The sequence below is a fragment of the Lathyrus oleraceus genome, chromosome 2, assembly GCF_024323335.1.
Source record: "Lathyrus oleraceus cultivar Zhongwan6 chromosome 2, CAAS_Psat_ZW6_1.0, whole genome shotgun sequence".
Lineage (NCBI taxonomy): Eukaryota > Viridiplantae > Streptophyta > Magnoliopsida > Fabales > Fabaceae > Lathyrus > Lathyrus oleraceus.
Genome location: NC_066580.1, coordinates 40,634,906 through 40,652,327, shown reverse-complemented (window position 1 = coordinate 40,652,327; position 17,422 = coordinate 40,634,906). Strand labels below are relative to the sequence as shown.

The 17,422-nt window shown below is 39.9% G+C and overlaps 1 pseudogene; it reads right to left on the bottom strand.

Moving 5' to 3' along the window:
* Positions 1–308: 308 nt before the first annotated feature.
* LOC127124413 (uncharacterized) lies at positions 309–408 on the bottom strand (annotated as a pseudogene).
* Between the last annotated feature and the right edge of the window lie 17,014 nt (positions 409–17,422).

The window sequence follows — 17,422 nt, the reverse complement described above, 5'->3', positions numbered from 1 at the left end:
CGCAATCGAAGCAAACAACTTCGAACTTAAACCTTCGCTGTTGCAGGCTGTGCAACAGAACCAATTCTCTGGAAATCCTACCGAGGATCCGAACCTTCATTTATCCGTATTTGTCCAATACGCTGATACTGTTAAAGCTAATGGTGTCACTTCAGAGGCAATTCGACTTCGTCTTTTTCCTTTCTCATTAAGAGATAGCGCTAGAAGATGGCTTCAATCTCTCCCTTCCAACTCAGTCACCACATGGAACGAGTTGAAGAAAGTTTTTCTTGCCCGATACTTTCCGCCAAGCAAAACAGCTATGTTAAGAGCCCAGATAAACGGATTTAAACAGAAAGACAACGAGTTTCTTTTCGAAGCATGGGAAAGATACAAAGACATGATGAGACTTTGCCCACACCATGGTTTGGAAGACTGGTTAGTAATTCACACATTTTATAATGGTCTCTTATACAACACAAGGTTAACAATAGACGCCGCTGCAGGTGGTGCATTAATGAACAAACCTTATGCTGATGCTTACCAGCTTATCGAGAGCATGGCCCAAAACCACTATCAGTGGGGAACCGAACGAACAACGGTGGAAAAACCTCAAACGAAAACTGGCATGTACGAGATAAGTAACCTTGATCACGTTAATGCAAAAGTGGATGCTTTGGTCCAGAAAATTGAAAGTTTAAACGTATCACCTCCAGCCGCCGTGGTTGCTATAACTCAGAATTGCGAGGTCTGTGGAATCCAAGGTCACACTCCTACGGACTGTCAACTTTTGACTGGAATCCAAGCAGAGCAAGTAAACTATGCTCAAGGAAGCCCCTATTCGAATACCTATAACCCAAATTGGAAGAACCATCCAAACTTTTCATATAAGAGTAATAATGCTTTGTACGCACCTGGACAGTCTCCAAATCAAGCCCCATCTATACCTCCGGGATATCAGAAACCGAACCCATCCATGCCTAACAATAATACCCCTAGAAAATCCAACTTGGAAATCATGATGGAAAACTTTATAGCTTCCCAACAACAAACCAATAAATATTTCTTAAACCAGAATGTACACACTGGCGAACAACTTAAACAACTAGCAAGCAAAGTAGATGCCTTGGCTACCCATAACAAAATGCTGGAAACACAAATATCACAAGTAGCTCAACAACAAGCACCTACTGCTGCCCCAACTGGTACATTCCCTGAACAGCCCCAACCTAATCCGAGAAGCCAAGCTCATGCAATTATATTAAGAAGTGGAACGGAAGTGGAAGGACCGTCTGATCCAAGGATAGAAAACCAAAACCCTAAGAAATCAACTGAGGAAAGTGAACCTAAGGAAAAGGAAGAGAGTAATAAGGAAACCCTAGAAAAGAAGGAACCTTATGTACCTCCACCACCTTACAAACCACCTATACCTTACCCTCAAAGGCTTGTTAAAACCAAAGATGCGGGCCAATTTAGAAAATTTGTTGATCTCCTTAAACAATTAAACGTTACAATTCCGTTCACCGAAGCTATTACGCAGATGCCCTCATATGCTAAATTCTTAAAAGAAATTCTTTCTAATAAGAGGAAACTTGAGGATAGCGAAACCGTTACACTCCCTGCCGAATGTAGCGCAATAATCCAAAACATGCCTCCTAAACTCAAGGATCCGGGTAGTTTCTCTATACCCTGTCACATAGGAAAATTTGTCATCGACAAAGCTTTATGCGATTTAGGAGCCGGAATTAGCGTTATGCCTTTATCCATATGTAAGAAACTGGAAATGGGAGAATTAAGACCAACCAAAATGTCCGTGCAACTAGCAGATCGTTCCATCAAATATCCTGTAGGAATCCTTGAAAACGTTCCCGTACGCGTAGGTCAGTTTTACATTCCCACTGATTTTACAATTATGGACATTAGAGAAGATGATATTACACCTATTATACTAGGAAGACCGTTCTTAGCAACTGCCGGTGCAATCATAGACGTAAAACGAGGACGACTCACCTTCGAAGTAGGTGAAGAGAAAATTGAATTCATTCTTTCCCAATTCTTGAAAGCACCTGCAATAGAAGATACATGTTACTTCATGGATATCATCGATGAATGCATAAAAGAAGCAGAGTTAGGAGAAGACAAATCATCAGACTATCTTTTAGAAGACAAATCTAACCAATGTTTAGCAATAACACCGGACCCTACGCAATGTCTTAACAAACCAACCCCTGACCTGAAAACACTTCCCAAAAATCTGAGATATGAATTCCTAGACTTAGAACTTGAACGACCTGTGATAGTTAATGCAGATCTAGGAAGACTCGAAACAGAAAAACTCCTACATATCTTAAGGAAGTACCCCACCGCACTAGGATACCACATCACCGATCTTAAAGGAATAAGCCCTTCTATTTGTATGCACCGCATCATGTTAGAAGAAGACTGTAAAACCTCTAGGGAACACCAGAGAAGACTAAATCCGATCCTAAGTGAGGTAGTAAAAAAAGAAATAACCAAGTTATTGGAAGCAGGTATTATATACCCTATATCTGATAGCAAATGGGTTAGCCCTGTACACGTTGTACCAAAGAAAGGAGGCATAACCGTTATTGAAAACGAAAAAGGGGAAACTATAACTAAACGAATCGAATCGGGATGGAGAATGTGCATTGATTATAGGAAACTAAACAAAGCAACCCGAAAAGATCATTTCCCTTTACCATTCATTGACCAAATGTTAGAACGATTAGCAAAACATTCACATTTCTGTTATCTAGACGGTTATTCAGGCTTCTTTCAAATACCAATTCACCCTGATGACCAAGAAAAGACAACGTTCACGTGCCCTTTTGGTACCTTCGCTTATAGACGAATGCCGCTTGGTCTGTGTAATGCCCCTGCAACCTTTCAAAGATGCATGATGGCGATTTTCGCCGACTTTCTCGAAAACATCATGGAAGTATTTATGGATGACTTTTCTGTATACGGACAAAGTTTCGAAGAATGCCTTGAAAACCTAGAAAGAGTCCTTGAGCGATGTGTGAAAGTAAACTTAGTACTTAACTGGGAAAAGTGCCACTTTATGGTACAAGAAGGAATTGTTTTAGGACACATCATCTCGAACAGAGGAATTGAAGTAGACAAAGCCAAAATAGAGGTAATCGAAAATCTTCAACCCCCAAGAACCGTGAGGGAAGTACGAAGCTTTTTAGGACACGTCGGTTTTTACCGACGATTCATCAAAGACTTCTCTAAGATAACTAAACCTTTAACCGGACTATTGATGAAAGATGCCGAATTCATATTCGACGATAACTGTTTAAAAGCATTTCAAACTCTTAAACAAGCATTGATCTCCGCACCCATAATGCAGACACCGGACTGGAATGAACCATTCGAAATAATGTGCGATGCCAGTGATTATGCTGTAGGTGCTGTTTTAGGACAACGAAAGGATAAAAAGCTTCACGTTATATATTACGCTAGCAGAACCCTGGATGAAGCGCAAATGAATTACGCCACTACCGAGAAAGAACTCCTAGCAGTGGTATTTGCGCTAGATAAATTTCGTTCTTACTTGGTCGGAGCTAAAATAATAGTCTACACTGATCACGCTGCTATCAGGTACCTTTTAACAAAAAAAGACGCTAAACCTAGACTCCTAAGATGGATCTTGTTGCTACAAGAATTCGACTTAGAAATCAAGGACAAGAAAGGAACTGAAAACGTAGTAGCAGACCATCTCTCTAGACTTGAGAACCTTGAACCGGAAAGAACATCAATTAATGATGATTTCTCGTATGACAAACTTATAGCTACTTTGGAAGAGAACAACTCCGACATGCAAGTAGAAACCACCTTAGCTATATCCGTCACACCATGGTACGCTGATCTCGTCAATTATTTAGCTGCCGGAATAGTTCCACCTACTTTATCTTACCAGCAGAAGAAACGATTCTTCTACGACATAAAACACTATTACTGGGATGATCCCTTACTTTTCAAAAGAGGCCCCGATGGTATTTTCCGTCGATGTATACCCGAAGAAGAGGTAGAAAATATAATCCAACACTGTCACTCCGCTCCTTATGGTGGACACACAAGTACATCCAAGACCTGCTCTAAAATCCTACAAGCCGGCTTTTATTGGCCAACTATATGGAAGGACGTACATACAGCTATTAAGGAATGTGACAGATGTCAACGCACGGGAAACATATCTAGACGTGACGAGATGCCACAAAAAGGTATTTTGGAAGTAGAGATCTTCGACGTGTGGGGAATAGACTTCATGGGACCCTTTCCATCCTCTTTCGGTAACAAATACATACTCGTGGCAGTTGACTACGTATCAAAATGGATCGAAGCTGTAGCATCCCCAACAAATGACACCCGAGTAGTAACTAGACTCTTTAAGAATATAATATTTCCGAGATTTGGCATCCCAAGAATAGTAGTCAGTGATGGTGGATCACACTTTATATCCAAAGTACTCGAAAAACTACTACTTAAGTATGGAGTGAGACATAGGATAGCGACACCGTACCACCCTCAAACCAGCGGACAAGTGGAAGTATCTAACAGAGAAATCAAGCAAATACTAGAAAAAACGGTCGCCACTTCAAGGAAAGATTGGTCATTAAAATTACCAGAAGCTTTGTGGGCATACCGAACTGCTTATAAAACCCCCATAGGGACGACCCCATTTAAGCTCATTTATGGAAAATCCTGTCACCTCCCGGTAGAATTAGAACATAAAGCCTATTGGGCTATTAGAAATCTAAATTTGAATTATAAAGCCGCCGGTGAAAAGAGAATCCTTGACATAAACGAATTAGAGGAACTCAGAAGAGACGCCTATGAAAATGCCAGAATCTATAAAGAAAGAACAAAACAATGGCATGACAAGCGTATATCAAGGAAAATCTTCAAGCACGGCGACGCAGTACTTTTATTTAAGTCTAGACTAAAGTTATTCCCGGGAAAACTACGATCCAGATGGTCAGGGCCTTTTCATATCACTAAAGTCTTTCCCAGTGGAGCGGTAGAAATAAAAGGAAAATCTACAGAACCGTTCACCGTAAACGGGCAACGTCTGAAACACTATCACTATGCGGAAACCAGCAAGGATTCACAAATCCTACACTTAGACGAAACGCCCCCAGGACCTATAGATTATACTTAACAGTTTCTTTGTCGAGCTTGCGACATTTAAACAAAGCGCTTAGTGGGAGACAACCCACAAATTAATTTGTTATTTTATTATTCTATTATTATCATTTCCCTATTTCTTTCTTAATTATTCTTTTAATTTCTGTTTAGTATTCATTCTTGATTTATTCAAAAAGAAAAAATAAATAATAATATATATATAATAATAATAATTTTTTTTTTCTTCTTTCGGCATTTGGCCAAATCCTGACTAAAACTCATGTTTTCTTCTCTCTAGCTAACACTAACCAGATGGGACATTTTGATCGTATGGGTATCAAGTTCAGAGGAATGGCTCAGAAACAAAAGTTTGAAGAACTAGCCACTAGAGAGATGCTACCTAGTTTATATGCTGATGATTGGGCTATGACTGCCCTTGGACTGAGACAAAGTGTCCTGTATTTGCTGAATCAGATAGGATGGGAGACCTCCCCTATCCTGAGACATTTCACTACCTACCGGAGACTCACACTAGAATTCCTTAGCTCATTAATCTATCTACCCAGCCATGGAAAAGGAATTAGCAGAGGTTTTATCCAGTTCAGAATGTTCAACATGGAGTACCAATTTAATATTAGAGACTTCACCAACCTTTTGGGTTTTCCTACCTCCTTTGATACATTCACTGTAAGCCAGGAAGAACTTTTTGAATATAGAGAGCTTGAACACTTTTGGGGTAAGCTGACTGGAAATGATGAGCCCGAAGAACATGAGTTTCTCTCTGGAAACATACACAACCCGGCCTTTCGCTATTTCCATAAGATCCTGACCCACACTTTATTTGGGAAGAAGCCAAACAGTACTTCAGTTTCACGTGATGAACTTTTCATCATATTTTGTGCTTCCCAGAACCGTCCAGTAAACGGTGCCACTTTTATGTTAGCTAATTTGGACCACCTTATCCAGGATGAGAGAGCACCCATTAGAATAGGCGGTTTGATAACTATGATAGGTAATGCTATTGGATTACGTCAGCCTATGCTTGACCTAAACCCTTTTTGTGGCATTATTACTATGAGTATACCCTTCCTCTTCAACACTATGTTTATAGCAAACCTAGGGTCTGATGAGTTTGAGCTTATTATTGATAACCAGGTTCTCTGCCTATTCACCATGCCCGATCCTAGGACTAGTGTTCATAACCAAAGGAACTGGCTCTATAACCTGAATGAAACCCCAACTCCTGCCGGATCCACTGAATCCATCCAGGATTATGAGATTTGTAATGACTATGAGAATTATGTTGACCAGATCTCTCATGCTGAATCTGACCCTCAGACACCATCCGGCTATCATGATATTGACCCTCCTCCTCAGCCTGTTCAGACCGAAGAATCAGCCATACCTGACCTCCGACATCATATGCCTGGAACTGATTATAACACCGCCATTGAAGCTTTGATGTCAGAACAAGACGCCCTCAGAGGAGAATTTACTAACATGAGAGACGAAGTTCTAGGATACATGAGCAGTATGACGAATCAGTTTCACGAGTTGCTACATCATGTTAACTCTTTTGCTCCTCCGGCCAGAGATCGTACAGAGGGATATAATTTAGTTATTTCTCTAAGTTATTTAGTTTTAAGTTAGATTATTTATTAATGTTATTTAAATTCATGTTCACGTTTATTTCTCTTTCATTTCATTGTTTCCCTTTCCTGTATTACATTATGATCATTTTTATTGAAGCTGTTTATTTAATTTTATTATGCAATAGCTATTATGCTCTACTGTTGCTACCTATGAATTATTACTATACAAAGCAGATTAAGCGTGCACAATAAATTAAATTGCAGACTAAGCTGATCATAAGCAAAACAAAACAAAATAAATAAATAAAAAAAATATAAAATCCTTTACCAAAGTAATTCTGTAGAACGCTACTAAGCCTTGCCAAAGAGATTGCGTGACGAGCGTCACACATCCTATGACGGACGGCACGTCAAGTGCCTGTTACGAACGTCACACCCCTGTGACGAGCGTAACACTCCTCAGACTAGTGAACATTAAGGAGCCGTTGGAGACGAACGTTACACCTTTAACTTTTTACCTTCCCCATTCGTTTCTCATTTAACCACACTTAATTACTCTTCAACCACTTTTTCTTTCCACCTTCCAAATTCTTCTCCTATAAATACCCACCAAACCTTCCTTCACTCACCACAAACAATTCTCTCCTATCAAATACACTTCTTTTCTTTCCAAATCACCCCTTCAAAATTCATTCATCACAATGGCGGGAAATCAGAATTTCGGAAATATCATCTTCCGATCCGAAGATGACAATTATCAGAGAGAGCAATTCGAGCGTTTCCAACAACGCGGCGTCGTTTCCACCAGGTACCCCGATTTACCTTGTTTACAACAATTAGGCTTACTCCAAGGTATCGAATGGATGCTCCGTCAAGCCAACCTAACCTTCCTTTGCACTCATAATCAACCCACCTACCCATCCCTAACATTAGAATTCTTAAGTTCATACGACTACACAACTCCCGCCGGTGAAGACAAATTTTTAACCGGTACCGCAACCTTCCGTATGTTTAACACCGAGTACTCCCTAACCCAAAACCAATTGAGTACCATGCTACAATTTCCCACAGAAGGTCTGCTGCACGCCAGAATCCCTCCAACCTCAAACTGGAACACAGTTGGCGTTTTCGGCCTTTTTAAGAAAATTTCCGGTGTAGATACCTACAACTGGGAAGAGCTCCTTCTCTCCCATATGCATAACCCCACTATCCGGTACTTTATCCGCACCTTGCAAAACACAGTTTTTGGAAGGCCAAACAACAGCAAGGTCAACTCAAAGGAACTATTTTTCCTCCAGTGCGTCTTCGAACCAGATACTCAGGTAAACGCCGCCTCCTTTCTCTTTCATCATATCCGCACCTTATGTGCTAGAGGCAGGCAACCTTTTATAATTGGTGGATTAATCACCACCATAGCACTTGGCCTAAACCTAGGGGATAAACTCCAAACTTTAGAATCCCTACCTCCCCTATCTATGGATATCAGCTACTGTCGATCCAGCCGCTTGATTAAGAACAGAGTAGGCGGAGGATATTATCTTATGGTGAACAACCAGGCCGTCCCAAGCGTTGTTCTACCAAATACTGCCCTCACTGATGTCACAAACCCCGACCGCCACCTCTACGATCTAAACGCTCCTGAAACCACCGAGCCTTTACAAACAAACCCACAAACAGATGAGTTTGAAGCAATGGAACAAGGTGATCATCCGCCTGCACAACAGTCAGTCCCGCTCAACCCTTCCAGTAATGCAACCGGCCCATCCTCCCAACATCGTCGACGAAGAAGGCCTGCAACCAACGACGACATTATGGATGCTATCGATGGTATGCAGGCACAGAATGTCGAAATGCTGCAGATGATGCGTCAAATGCAACAGCAACAGGATGCTAGGAATGCCATAACCGACCAGCGGTTTACTGAGTTGTTTAGCAGGTTCGACAACTTAGACTTACGTCAGAGATCACCAGGTCCAAGAACCAGAGGCGGAAGACAACCTTAGTTGTAGTTTCTTTTTCCTTTCCATATTGTATTTCATTTCCTTAAAACATTGGGGACAATGTTTAATTTAAGTATGGGGGGGAAAACTTGTTTCTTCCATTTCCATTTTTCAAGTATGTTATTTTCCTTTTCATTGTTATTTCCCTTTCTTATTATCTGAAAAAAAAAAAAAAATTTATAATATAGATTTATTTTAAGTTAAGTCCCTAGTGTGAAAAATTTCTATTATCTATTCCCCTCAATTTTCTTGAGCCATAACAAAAAAAAATTTTAACACACCCAATAAGTATAAAGGTTGCTTACTTTATAAAACTTGAGTGAAATCAAGACAAAAAAATCATTACCATAACAACGCTCTGAGAACCTCAACATGTTAGATCAGGATAAGTACCTATTATACCGATTCCTCGAACTTTTAGTTTTATAGTAACCCCGAGTAGTTTATACGAGAAGTCAGCACCATCTTAATAGCAAACTACGTGGAGAGCCGATGAATATAAGTGAATGATCCCCAAAGTAACATAAAATATATGAATATATCAGGAAATGCACTGATTAAATTAGGTGATCCTTACCAGATCATTTAATCTAAAGGTTGCAGATCATGCAAAAACACAATATGAAAGATCCATTATGAGTTGGTTCAGTAGGTATCTGGTACTGAACTCGGTAGGGCGGACTACGGTTCGATCCCCCACAATTTGCAATGGACTGAATAACGAAGTTATCCGACTTATGTACCAGAACTTCTAGCTAAAAGCAGATCATAATCACTAACCGGTTACTCCACTATGTGCGCGAAAAGATAAAGGGCTTAATGTGATTTCGCTAGAATGAAAGCGGGTGAAATAAAAGTAAAGGAACTAGGATAGCTATAATGGCATCACTTGAACTGATTTGCATAAGGTAGGGTTATCTAAGTTGTAACGGTAGTTGTTGATGTCAAGATTTAACTCAAGTTGCTTCTAAACAAAATCCACTTGCAACCTATTACGAATTGATGTGTGTTTTGAAACTTCGCCTGGCTAAATTTTTGAAAACGATTTCTATACTGAATTTTGCTTGAGGACAAGCAAAGATCTAAGTATGGGGGAGTTTGATAACACGAAATTATATCATATTTTAGGACTTAATTCCATTAAATTCTATGACTATTTATTTCGGTTTACTGCATTTTATGAGATATTACGTGGTATTTTCTTCCTATTTGTCTCAGGTAGTCTATTTTGAAGAACAAGTGAAAATGGAAGAAAAGGAGGTGCAAAAAGGAGAGAAAAGGAACCAAATGCCAAAGCCCAGCCCAAAGCGCAAAACACAAAGGCACTACCTGTGACGGACGTCACAAGGGGCGTGGCGAGCGTCACGCAAAGCAACCTTGTGACGGACGTCACACATGGTGTGACGAGCGTCACACCACTCCACTACTTTTTTTGGCGCAAGTAACGCCCTCAGAAGACTTGAAGAGACGTTGAGGAGTTTGTGTCCTATATCCACGCCGTGCATTTAGCCACGTTGAAGACCTTGGGAAACGAAAAGCAGTTGCCAGCACCAATATAAATAGCTACTTCAAAAACCTAAAAGGGTTCCTCGGTTTTTCTACGCTCATACGGCCGAAGCTTTTCCAATTTTCTTTCTTTTCACGCTTCTGCTTATTTTTCTCTTCCAGCAACTTAACATTGTTTAATTATTTATTTCTTTTGCAAGTTCTACATTCTTTTTCCCTTGCAATTTACCTTTCCCTTTTTAGCATTTAGATATTTTTCGCATAATAGTTTCTACACCGGAAACTATTGTGCAACTTTTTATCGGATCTAACCTTACGTTAGATTCTAGTTTTATTTCCTTGGTTTAATTTGTTGTTTAATTGAAGAATCGAAGAACAAATCCTACCGGCTTGTGGTGGAGTGTTCAAGACTATTGTATTACGCATTCAGGTTCTTTAATCATTATTTAATGTTTTGTTTTATTATTTATTTATATTGTCTGCCTGGAATGAGTCTGTTTATGCATGATATGTATTCTTGTTTATTTAGCATGTCTGGCTAATTCGCCTAGATATCGGTATGTAAAGTAAGCAGAATAAGGGATCAAGACTGAGTCGGTCTATTTAAACTTAAACTTAAAATCAATCTTTTTACGGTCTCACTTACAGGTTTAATAACAAGATTTTTTACAAAAGTAAAGGATATAAAGAAGCTAAAATCAATAGAGCGAGAGTTTGAGGTTTTAACTGGACAGTGTAAGTTAGGCATTAATTCTAGATCAGGGCGAGAGCAAGTTTTAGAGTTAATTAAATTCTGACCTTTTCCAAAAAGTATTTTTAAAGATTGAATGTGAGGACGAGAGTTAAGCATTTGGATTTAATTATATAACCTAAGTCAACAGAGCGAGAGTTTGAGATAAGGGTGTTTAAAACGGTCAGTGTTTTCTTAAAAAGAGTTTCTGCAACTTTATTGCTTTCAAAATATGGTTTTTGACTTAATTATAAGTGACAGCTACATTAATATAAAATCATGGTTTATTCAACAGAGCGAGAGTTTGAGATAAAACCTTTAACCAATAAAGTTAACCGAAACGATTTATTTTAAAACCAAGAAACCGACAAAGACTTGATTCCCTAGTTTTGACGAACTACATACCGATATCCGTTTTATCAATATTTAATCTAGATCTTAGTTTAGCCTTTAGTTTTTCCCCAAACAATCAAACATTTTTCACCTTAGCTTTACGTAGTAACCTTAGATAACGGTATATCGATTCATAAGTCCCTGTGGGATCGATATCTTTTAAAACTACGCGATAGAACTGTGCACTTGCAGTTTGTATCCCATTCTCGACTCACACAGTCGAGCGATCAGTTGGATAGTGCAAGCATCCGCACTTTCAATGACTTAGGGGGGGGGATTTTGTCAAGCAATATAAGTATAATGTGGACATGGAACCTAATAGAGACCAGTTGAGGTGTATGTCTCATAAGGACAAAGAGACATTTAAAGAGTATGCGCAACGATGGAGGGAGTTGGCTGCCCAGATCACTCCTCCTTTGGAGGAAAAAGAGATGACAAAGATCTTCTTGAAAACTCTGAGTTCATTTTACTGTGAACGAATGATTGCTAGTGCCCCCAGTGATTTTACCAAAATGGTAAACATGGAGATGAGGCTTGAGGAAGGAGTCTGTGAGGGACGTTTGTCAAAAGATGAGGCATCAACGAGCAAGACATATGGTAGTAATTTCGGTAAGAAGAAAGATAGTGAGACGAATGCAGTAATCAGTGGGAGGCAGAGGAGGCCTCATATCAGAAGGAACCCAACACCCCGTCAACATCATCATCATCAAGTATCCTCGGTAATTCCAGTATTTTCTAATCAGCAAGCAACACCAATTCAACAACAACAACCGCAACAACGAACGAACACCTACAATAACAACAATACCAAAAATAATCATCATCAGCAAAACTTTGAGAGGAAGAAGGTCTCTTTTGACCCGATTCCTATGTCATATGCAGAGTTGTATCCGTCCTTAGTTCTCAAAAGCTTAATTCAACCAAGAAACCCGCCATAGATCCCAGAACGACTTCCTTGGTGGTATAAACATGAGCTCCGTTGTACTTTTCATCAAGGAGCACCCGGACACGACATTGAAAATTATTATCCATTGAAGTATGAGGTTCAGAAATTAATGAAGAGTGGTATGGTGTCCTTCGAGGACCGTGCGCCAAATGTGAAAGCAAACCCTTTGCCCGCTCATGGGGACTCTTCTGTGAATATGGTGGACGGTTGTCCTGGAGAATTCAAAGTTTTTTATGTGCGTTTTATCGGGAGGTCCTCAGTGCAGATGCATTAGGATGTTTGTTTGGTAAGTGAGTGTGAGCACGACCATGATGGTTGTGCTGTTTGTAGTGTTAACCCGAGGGGTTGTGAGGTTATGAAAAGGGACATCCAATGAGTGATGGATGAAGGCATGATCTAAATTGTTCAATCACGTCATGTAGATGACGATGTTAATGTCATAGTGACCGTTTTCAAGAAACAAGAGCGGTTGGTAATCCATTATGACTCCAGTAACAACAACAGTCAAAGATCAGTATCGCTGTTGGTAATACGATTAACGGGCCTAGTCCCGTATTCATCTAATAAAGCTGTGTCGTATCAGTATAATGCTACAATGATGAAGGATGGTCAAGAGGTCTCATTACCTACGACTAGTTTAGCAGTGAGCATTGCTGATGTTACTAAGGTGACCCGTAGTGGTCGAGTGTTTGGGTCGGTGTTCCCAAAGGATAAAGAGGAAACAATTGTTGGGAAGAAAGTGGAGGTGCCTAGTGTGGACCCAATTGGCTGTTCAAAAGATAAGACTGGTGAATCCAGCAATTTGAAAGCCAAGGACGATGATGAGGTACTCCGACTAATCAAAAGGAGTGAGTTCAATGTGGTAGAGCAGCTGCTCCAAACCCCCTAAAAAATTTCAGTGTTGTCTCTGCTGATGAATTCCGAAGTGCACAGAGAAGCGCTACAGAGAGTTCTAGAACAAGCTTTTATAGAACATGATGTTACAATGGATCAATTCGATCATATTATGGCTAACATAACTTCTTGCAATAATCTCAGCTTCTGTGATGAAGAACTCCCTAAGGAGGGAAGAAACCATAATCTGGCTTTGCATATCTCGATGAATTGCAAGGAAGATGCATTGTCAAACGTGCTTGTTGACACTGGATCGTCACTGAATATGCTTCCAAAGTCAACTTTGTCGAAGCTATCTTATCAAGGAGCACCCATGAGGTATAGCGGTGTAATCGTCAAAGCCTTTGATGGTTCGCGCAAAACAGTAATTGGTGAAGCGGACCTTCCAGTCAAGATAGGTCCGAGTGATTTTCAGATTACTTTTCAAGTAATGGATATCCGCCCGGCCTACAGTTTCTTATTGGGAAGGCCATGGATCCATGAGGCGAGACCTGTTACTTCCACTCTGCATCAGAAATTGAACTTTGTCAAGAATGTCAAGCTAGTGATTGTTGGTGGGGAGAAGGCGCTATTGGTTAGCCACCTGTCATCTTTCTCTTATGTTGAAGTTGAAGATGAGGTTGGGACTCTGTTCCAAGCCTTATCTATTGCTGTTGAGAAGAGAGTTGGGGCACCCATGTCCTCATTAAAAGATGCTCAGAAGATTGTTGAAGAAGGAACTGTTGATCAGTGGGGGCGCATGGTAGAGGTCTCCGACAACAAGGGCAGAACCGGTTTGGGGTTCCAGAAAGGCTCATCAATTGCAAGATCTGAAGATATGCAATTCAACTTCCGTAGCGGAGGGTTCATTCATGGCAATGAACAACACTTATCTGCTGTGCTAGAGGATGACGAAGAGGAAGACTACACCAATTTTGTGATGCATGGAAAGACGTGCAACAATTGGACTGCTATTGATATTCCTGTTATTTTGCATCGATCTAAGTAATTGTTTTATATGTTTTTAAATCCTTCTCCTATTCCTAAGGGAGAAGTGAACATTGTTTGGGCATTTTCAATTGATCATTAATAAAATTAATTCTATTCATCCACATCTATGATGTTTGTTTTTACTTGTTGCTTTATTCTGAAAATGGTAATCGCAAAAAACATAAATAAACAATATAATTGTCCATCTGCATAGTATTTGGTCACAAATTTCACTTCTCTAAAATCAAAATATCAAATCATTATGCAGGTTGATTCCTAACCCCATTGAATACAATGATCCTTCTCCTTCTCCAAAATTTGAATTCCCTATGTTTGAGGCCTAGGAGGAAAGTGATGTAGAAGTGAGTGATGAATTATCTCGCCTTCTTGAGCAAGATGAAAAGACCATTCAGCTGTTCGAAGAGCAGATTGAGCTAGTCAACTTGGGTTCCGAAGATCATGTGAAGGAAGTCAAGATTGGGTCTCGCCTGTGTCCAGATGTTAAGAAGGGGTTGATTGATCTTCTTCGAGAGTATTCAGATATGTTTGTTTGGTCCTATCAAGACATGCCTGGGTTGGATTATGAGATTGTGGAGCATAGATTGTCGTTGAAGCCAGAATGCCCGCCAGTCAAGCAGAAATTGAGAAGAACGCATCCTGATATGGCTGTGAAGATCAAAGAGGAAGTGCAAAAGCAGATTGATGCCGGTTTCCTTGTGACCGCTGAATATCCGCAATGGGTGGCCAATATTGTGTTAGTGCCGAAGAAAGATGGAAAATTCCGCATGTGTGTTGATTATAGACATTTGAATAAAGCCAGACCGAAAGATGATTTCCCTCTGCCACACATTGATATGTTGGTAGACAATACTGCAAAATTCAAAGCCTTTTCGTTTATGGATGGATTTTCCGAATATAATCAGATCAAGATGGCACCCGAAGATATGGAGAAGACCACATTCATTACACCTTGGGGAACATTCTGTTATAGAGTGATGCCTTTGGGTTTGAAGAATGCTGGTGCAACTTACCAAAGAGCAATGACTACTCTTTTTCATGATATGATGCATAAAGAAATTGAAGTTTATGTCGATGACATGATTGCTAAATCAATTAATGAAGAGGAACATGTTGAGCATTTGTTGAAGCTTATCCAGCATTTGAGGAAATTTAAACTCTGCTTGAATCCCAATAAGTGTACTTTTGGTGTTCGTTCTGGTAAGTTGTTGGGCTTTATTGTCAGTGAGAAGGGTATTGAAGTTGATCCTACCAAGGTCAAAGCAATACAAGAGATACATGTGCCCAAAACTGAGAAGCAAGTTAGAGGTTTTCTCGGCCGCTTGAATCATATCTCCAGATTCATTTCCCATATGACTGCCACATGTGCGCCTATATTCAAGCTTCTTCGGAAAGATCAGTCTTGTGATTGGACCGAAGACTGCCATAAAGCTTTTGATAGTATCAAGGAATATTTGCTTGAACCTCGATTTTGTCTCCACCTATTGAAGGGAGACCGTTGATCATGTATTTGACTATTCTTGATGAAAGTATGGGTTGTGTTCTTGGTCAGCAAGATGAGACTGGAAAGAAAGAATTTGCAATTTACTACCTCAGTAAGAAGTTCACCGACTGTGAGACTCAGTATTCTATGCTTGAGAAAACTTGTTGCATATTGGCTTGGGCTGCTAAGCGTTTGCGCCAGTATATGTTAAATCATACCACTCGGTTGATATCCAAAATAGATCCAATCAAGTATATATTTGAGAAGCCTGATTTAACTGGGAGAATTTCCCGTTGGCATATCTTGTTATCAGAGTATGATATCAAATACCGATCTCAGAAAGCAATCAAAGGTAGTATCTTGGCTGACCATTTGGCTCACCAACCAATTGAAGATTACCAGTCAGTACAGTATGATTTTCCTGATGAAGATATTTTGTACTTAAAAATGAAAGATTGTGATGAACCATTGCTTGAAGAAGGGCTAGAACCTGGTTCCCATTGGGGCATGATATTTAATGGAGTTGTTAATCAATATGGAAATGGCATTGGGGCAGTGATTATTACTCCTCAAGGCACGCATCTACCATTTGCATCTAGATTGACTTTCAAGTGTACTAACAATATGGTAGAATATGAAGCTTGCATTATGGGGCTCGAAGAGACCATGAATCTCAGAATCAAGTATTTGGATGTCTTCGGTGATTCGGTTTTGGTTGTGAATCAAGTTAAAGGAGAATGGGAGACAAATCAACCCGGTTTAATACCATATAGAGATTATGCGAGAAGGATTTCAACTTTCTTTACAAAGGTTGAGTTTCATCATATCCCTCGAGATGAAAACCGGATGGCAGATGCTCTTGCAACATTCGCGTCAATGATTGTAGTGAAGTATTGGAATGAGGTTCCCAATTTGTCTTTGATGCGTCTTGATAGGCCAGCTCATGTGTTTGCTGTTGAAGAGATCAAAGACGTGAAGTCGTGGTATTACGATATCAAATGTTTCCTCCAAAGTCAGATTTACCCGTCTGAGGCATCTTTGAAAGATAAGAGGACTTTGAGAAGATTAGCCGACAATTTCTACTTGAATGGTGATATACTATACAAGAGAAACTTTGACATGGTTTTGCTCAAATCAGTGGATAGACACGAAGCAGAGTTGTTGATGTCTGAAGTGCATGAAGGTTCCTTTGGTACTCATTCCAGTGGACATGCAATGGCGAAGAAGATGTTGCGAGCAGGTTACTATTGGTTGACAATGGAATCTGACTGTTGCAAAATTGTGAAGAAATGCCACAAGTGTCAAATTTATGTTGATAAGATTCATGTTCCTCCGACACTATTGAATGTTATCTTGTCCCCATGGCCCTTCTCCATGTGGGGAATTGATATGATTGGGATGATTGAGCCCAAAGCTTCGAATGGACATCGTTTCATTTTGGTGGAAATTGACTACTTCACCAAATGGGTTGAAGCGGCGGCGTATGCAAATGTAACCAAGAAAGTTGTTGTAAGGTTTATCAAGAATCAGATTATATGTCGTTATGGTATACCAAGTAAGATCATTACTGACAATGGATCGAACTTGAATAACAATATGGTGGAAGCTCTTTGCAAAGATTTCAAGATTGCACATCATAACTCTTCTCCCTACAGACCTAAGATGAATGGGGTTGTTGAAGCTGCGAACAAGAACATCAAGAAGATTATTCAGAAGATGGTTGTCACATATAAGGATTGGCAGGAGATGCTCCCATTTGCT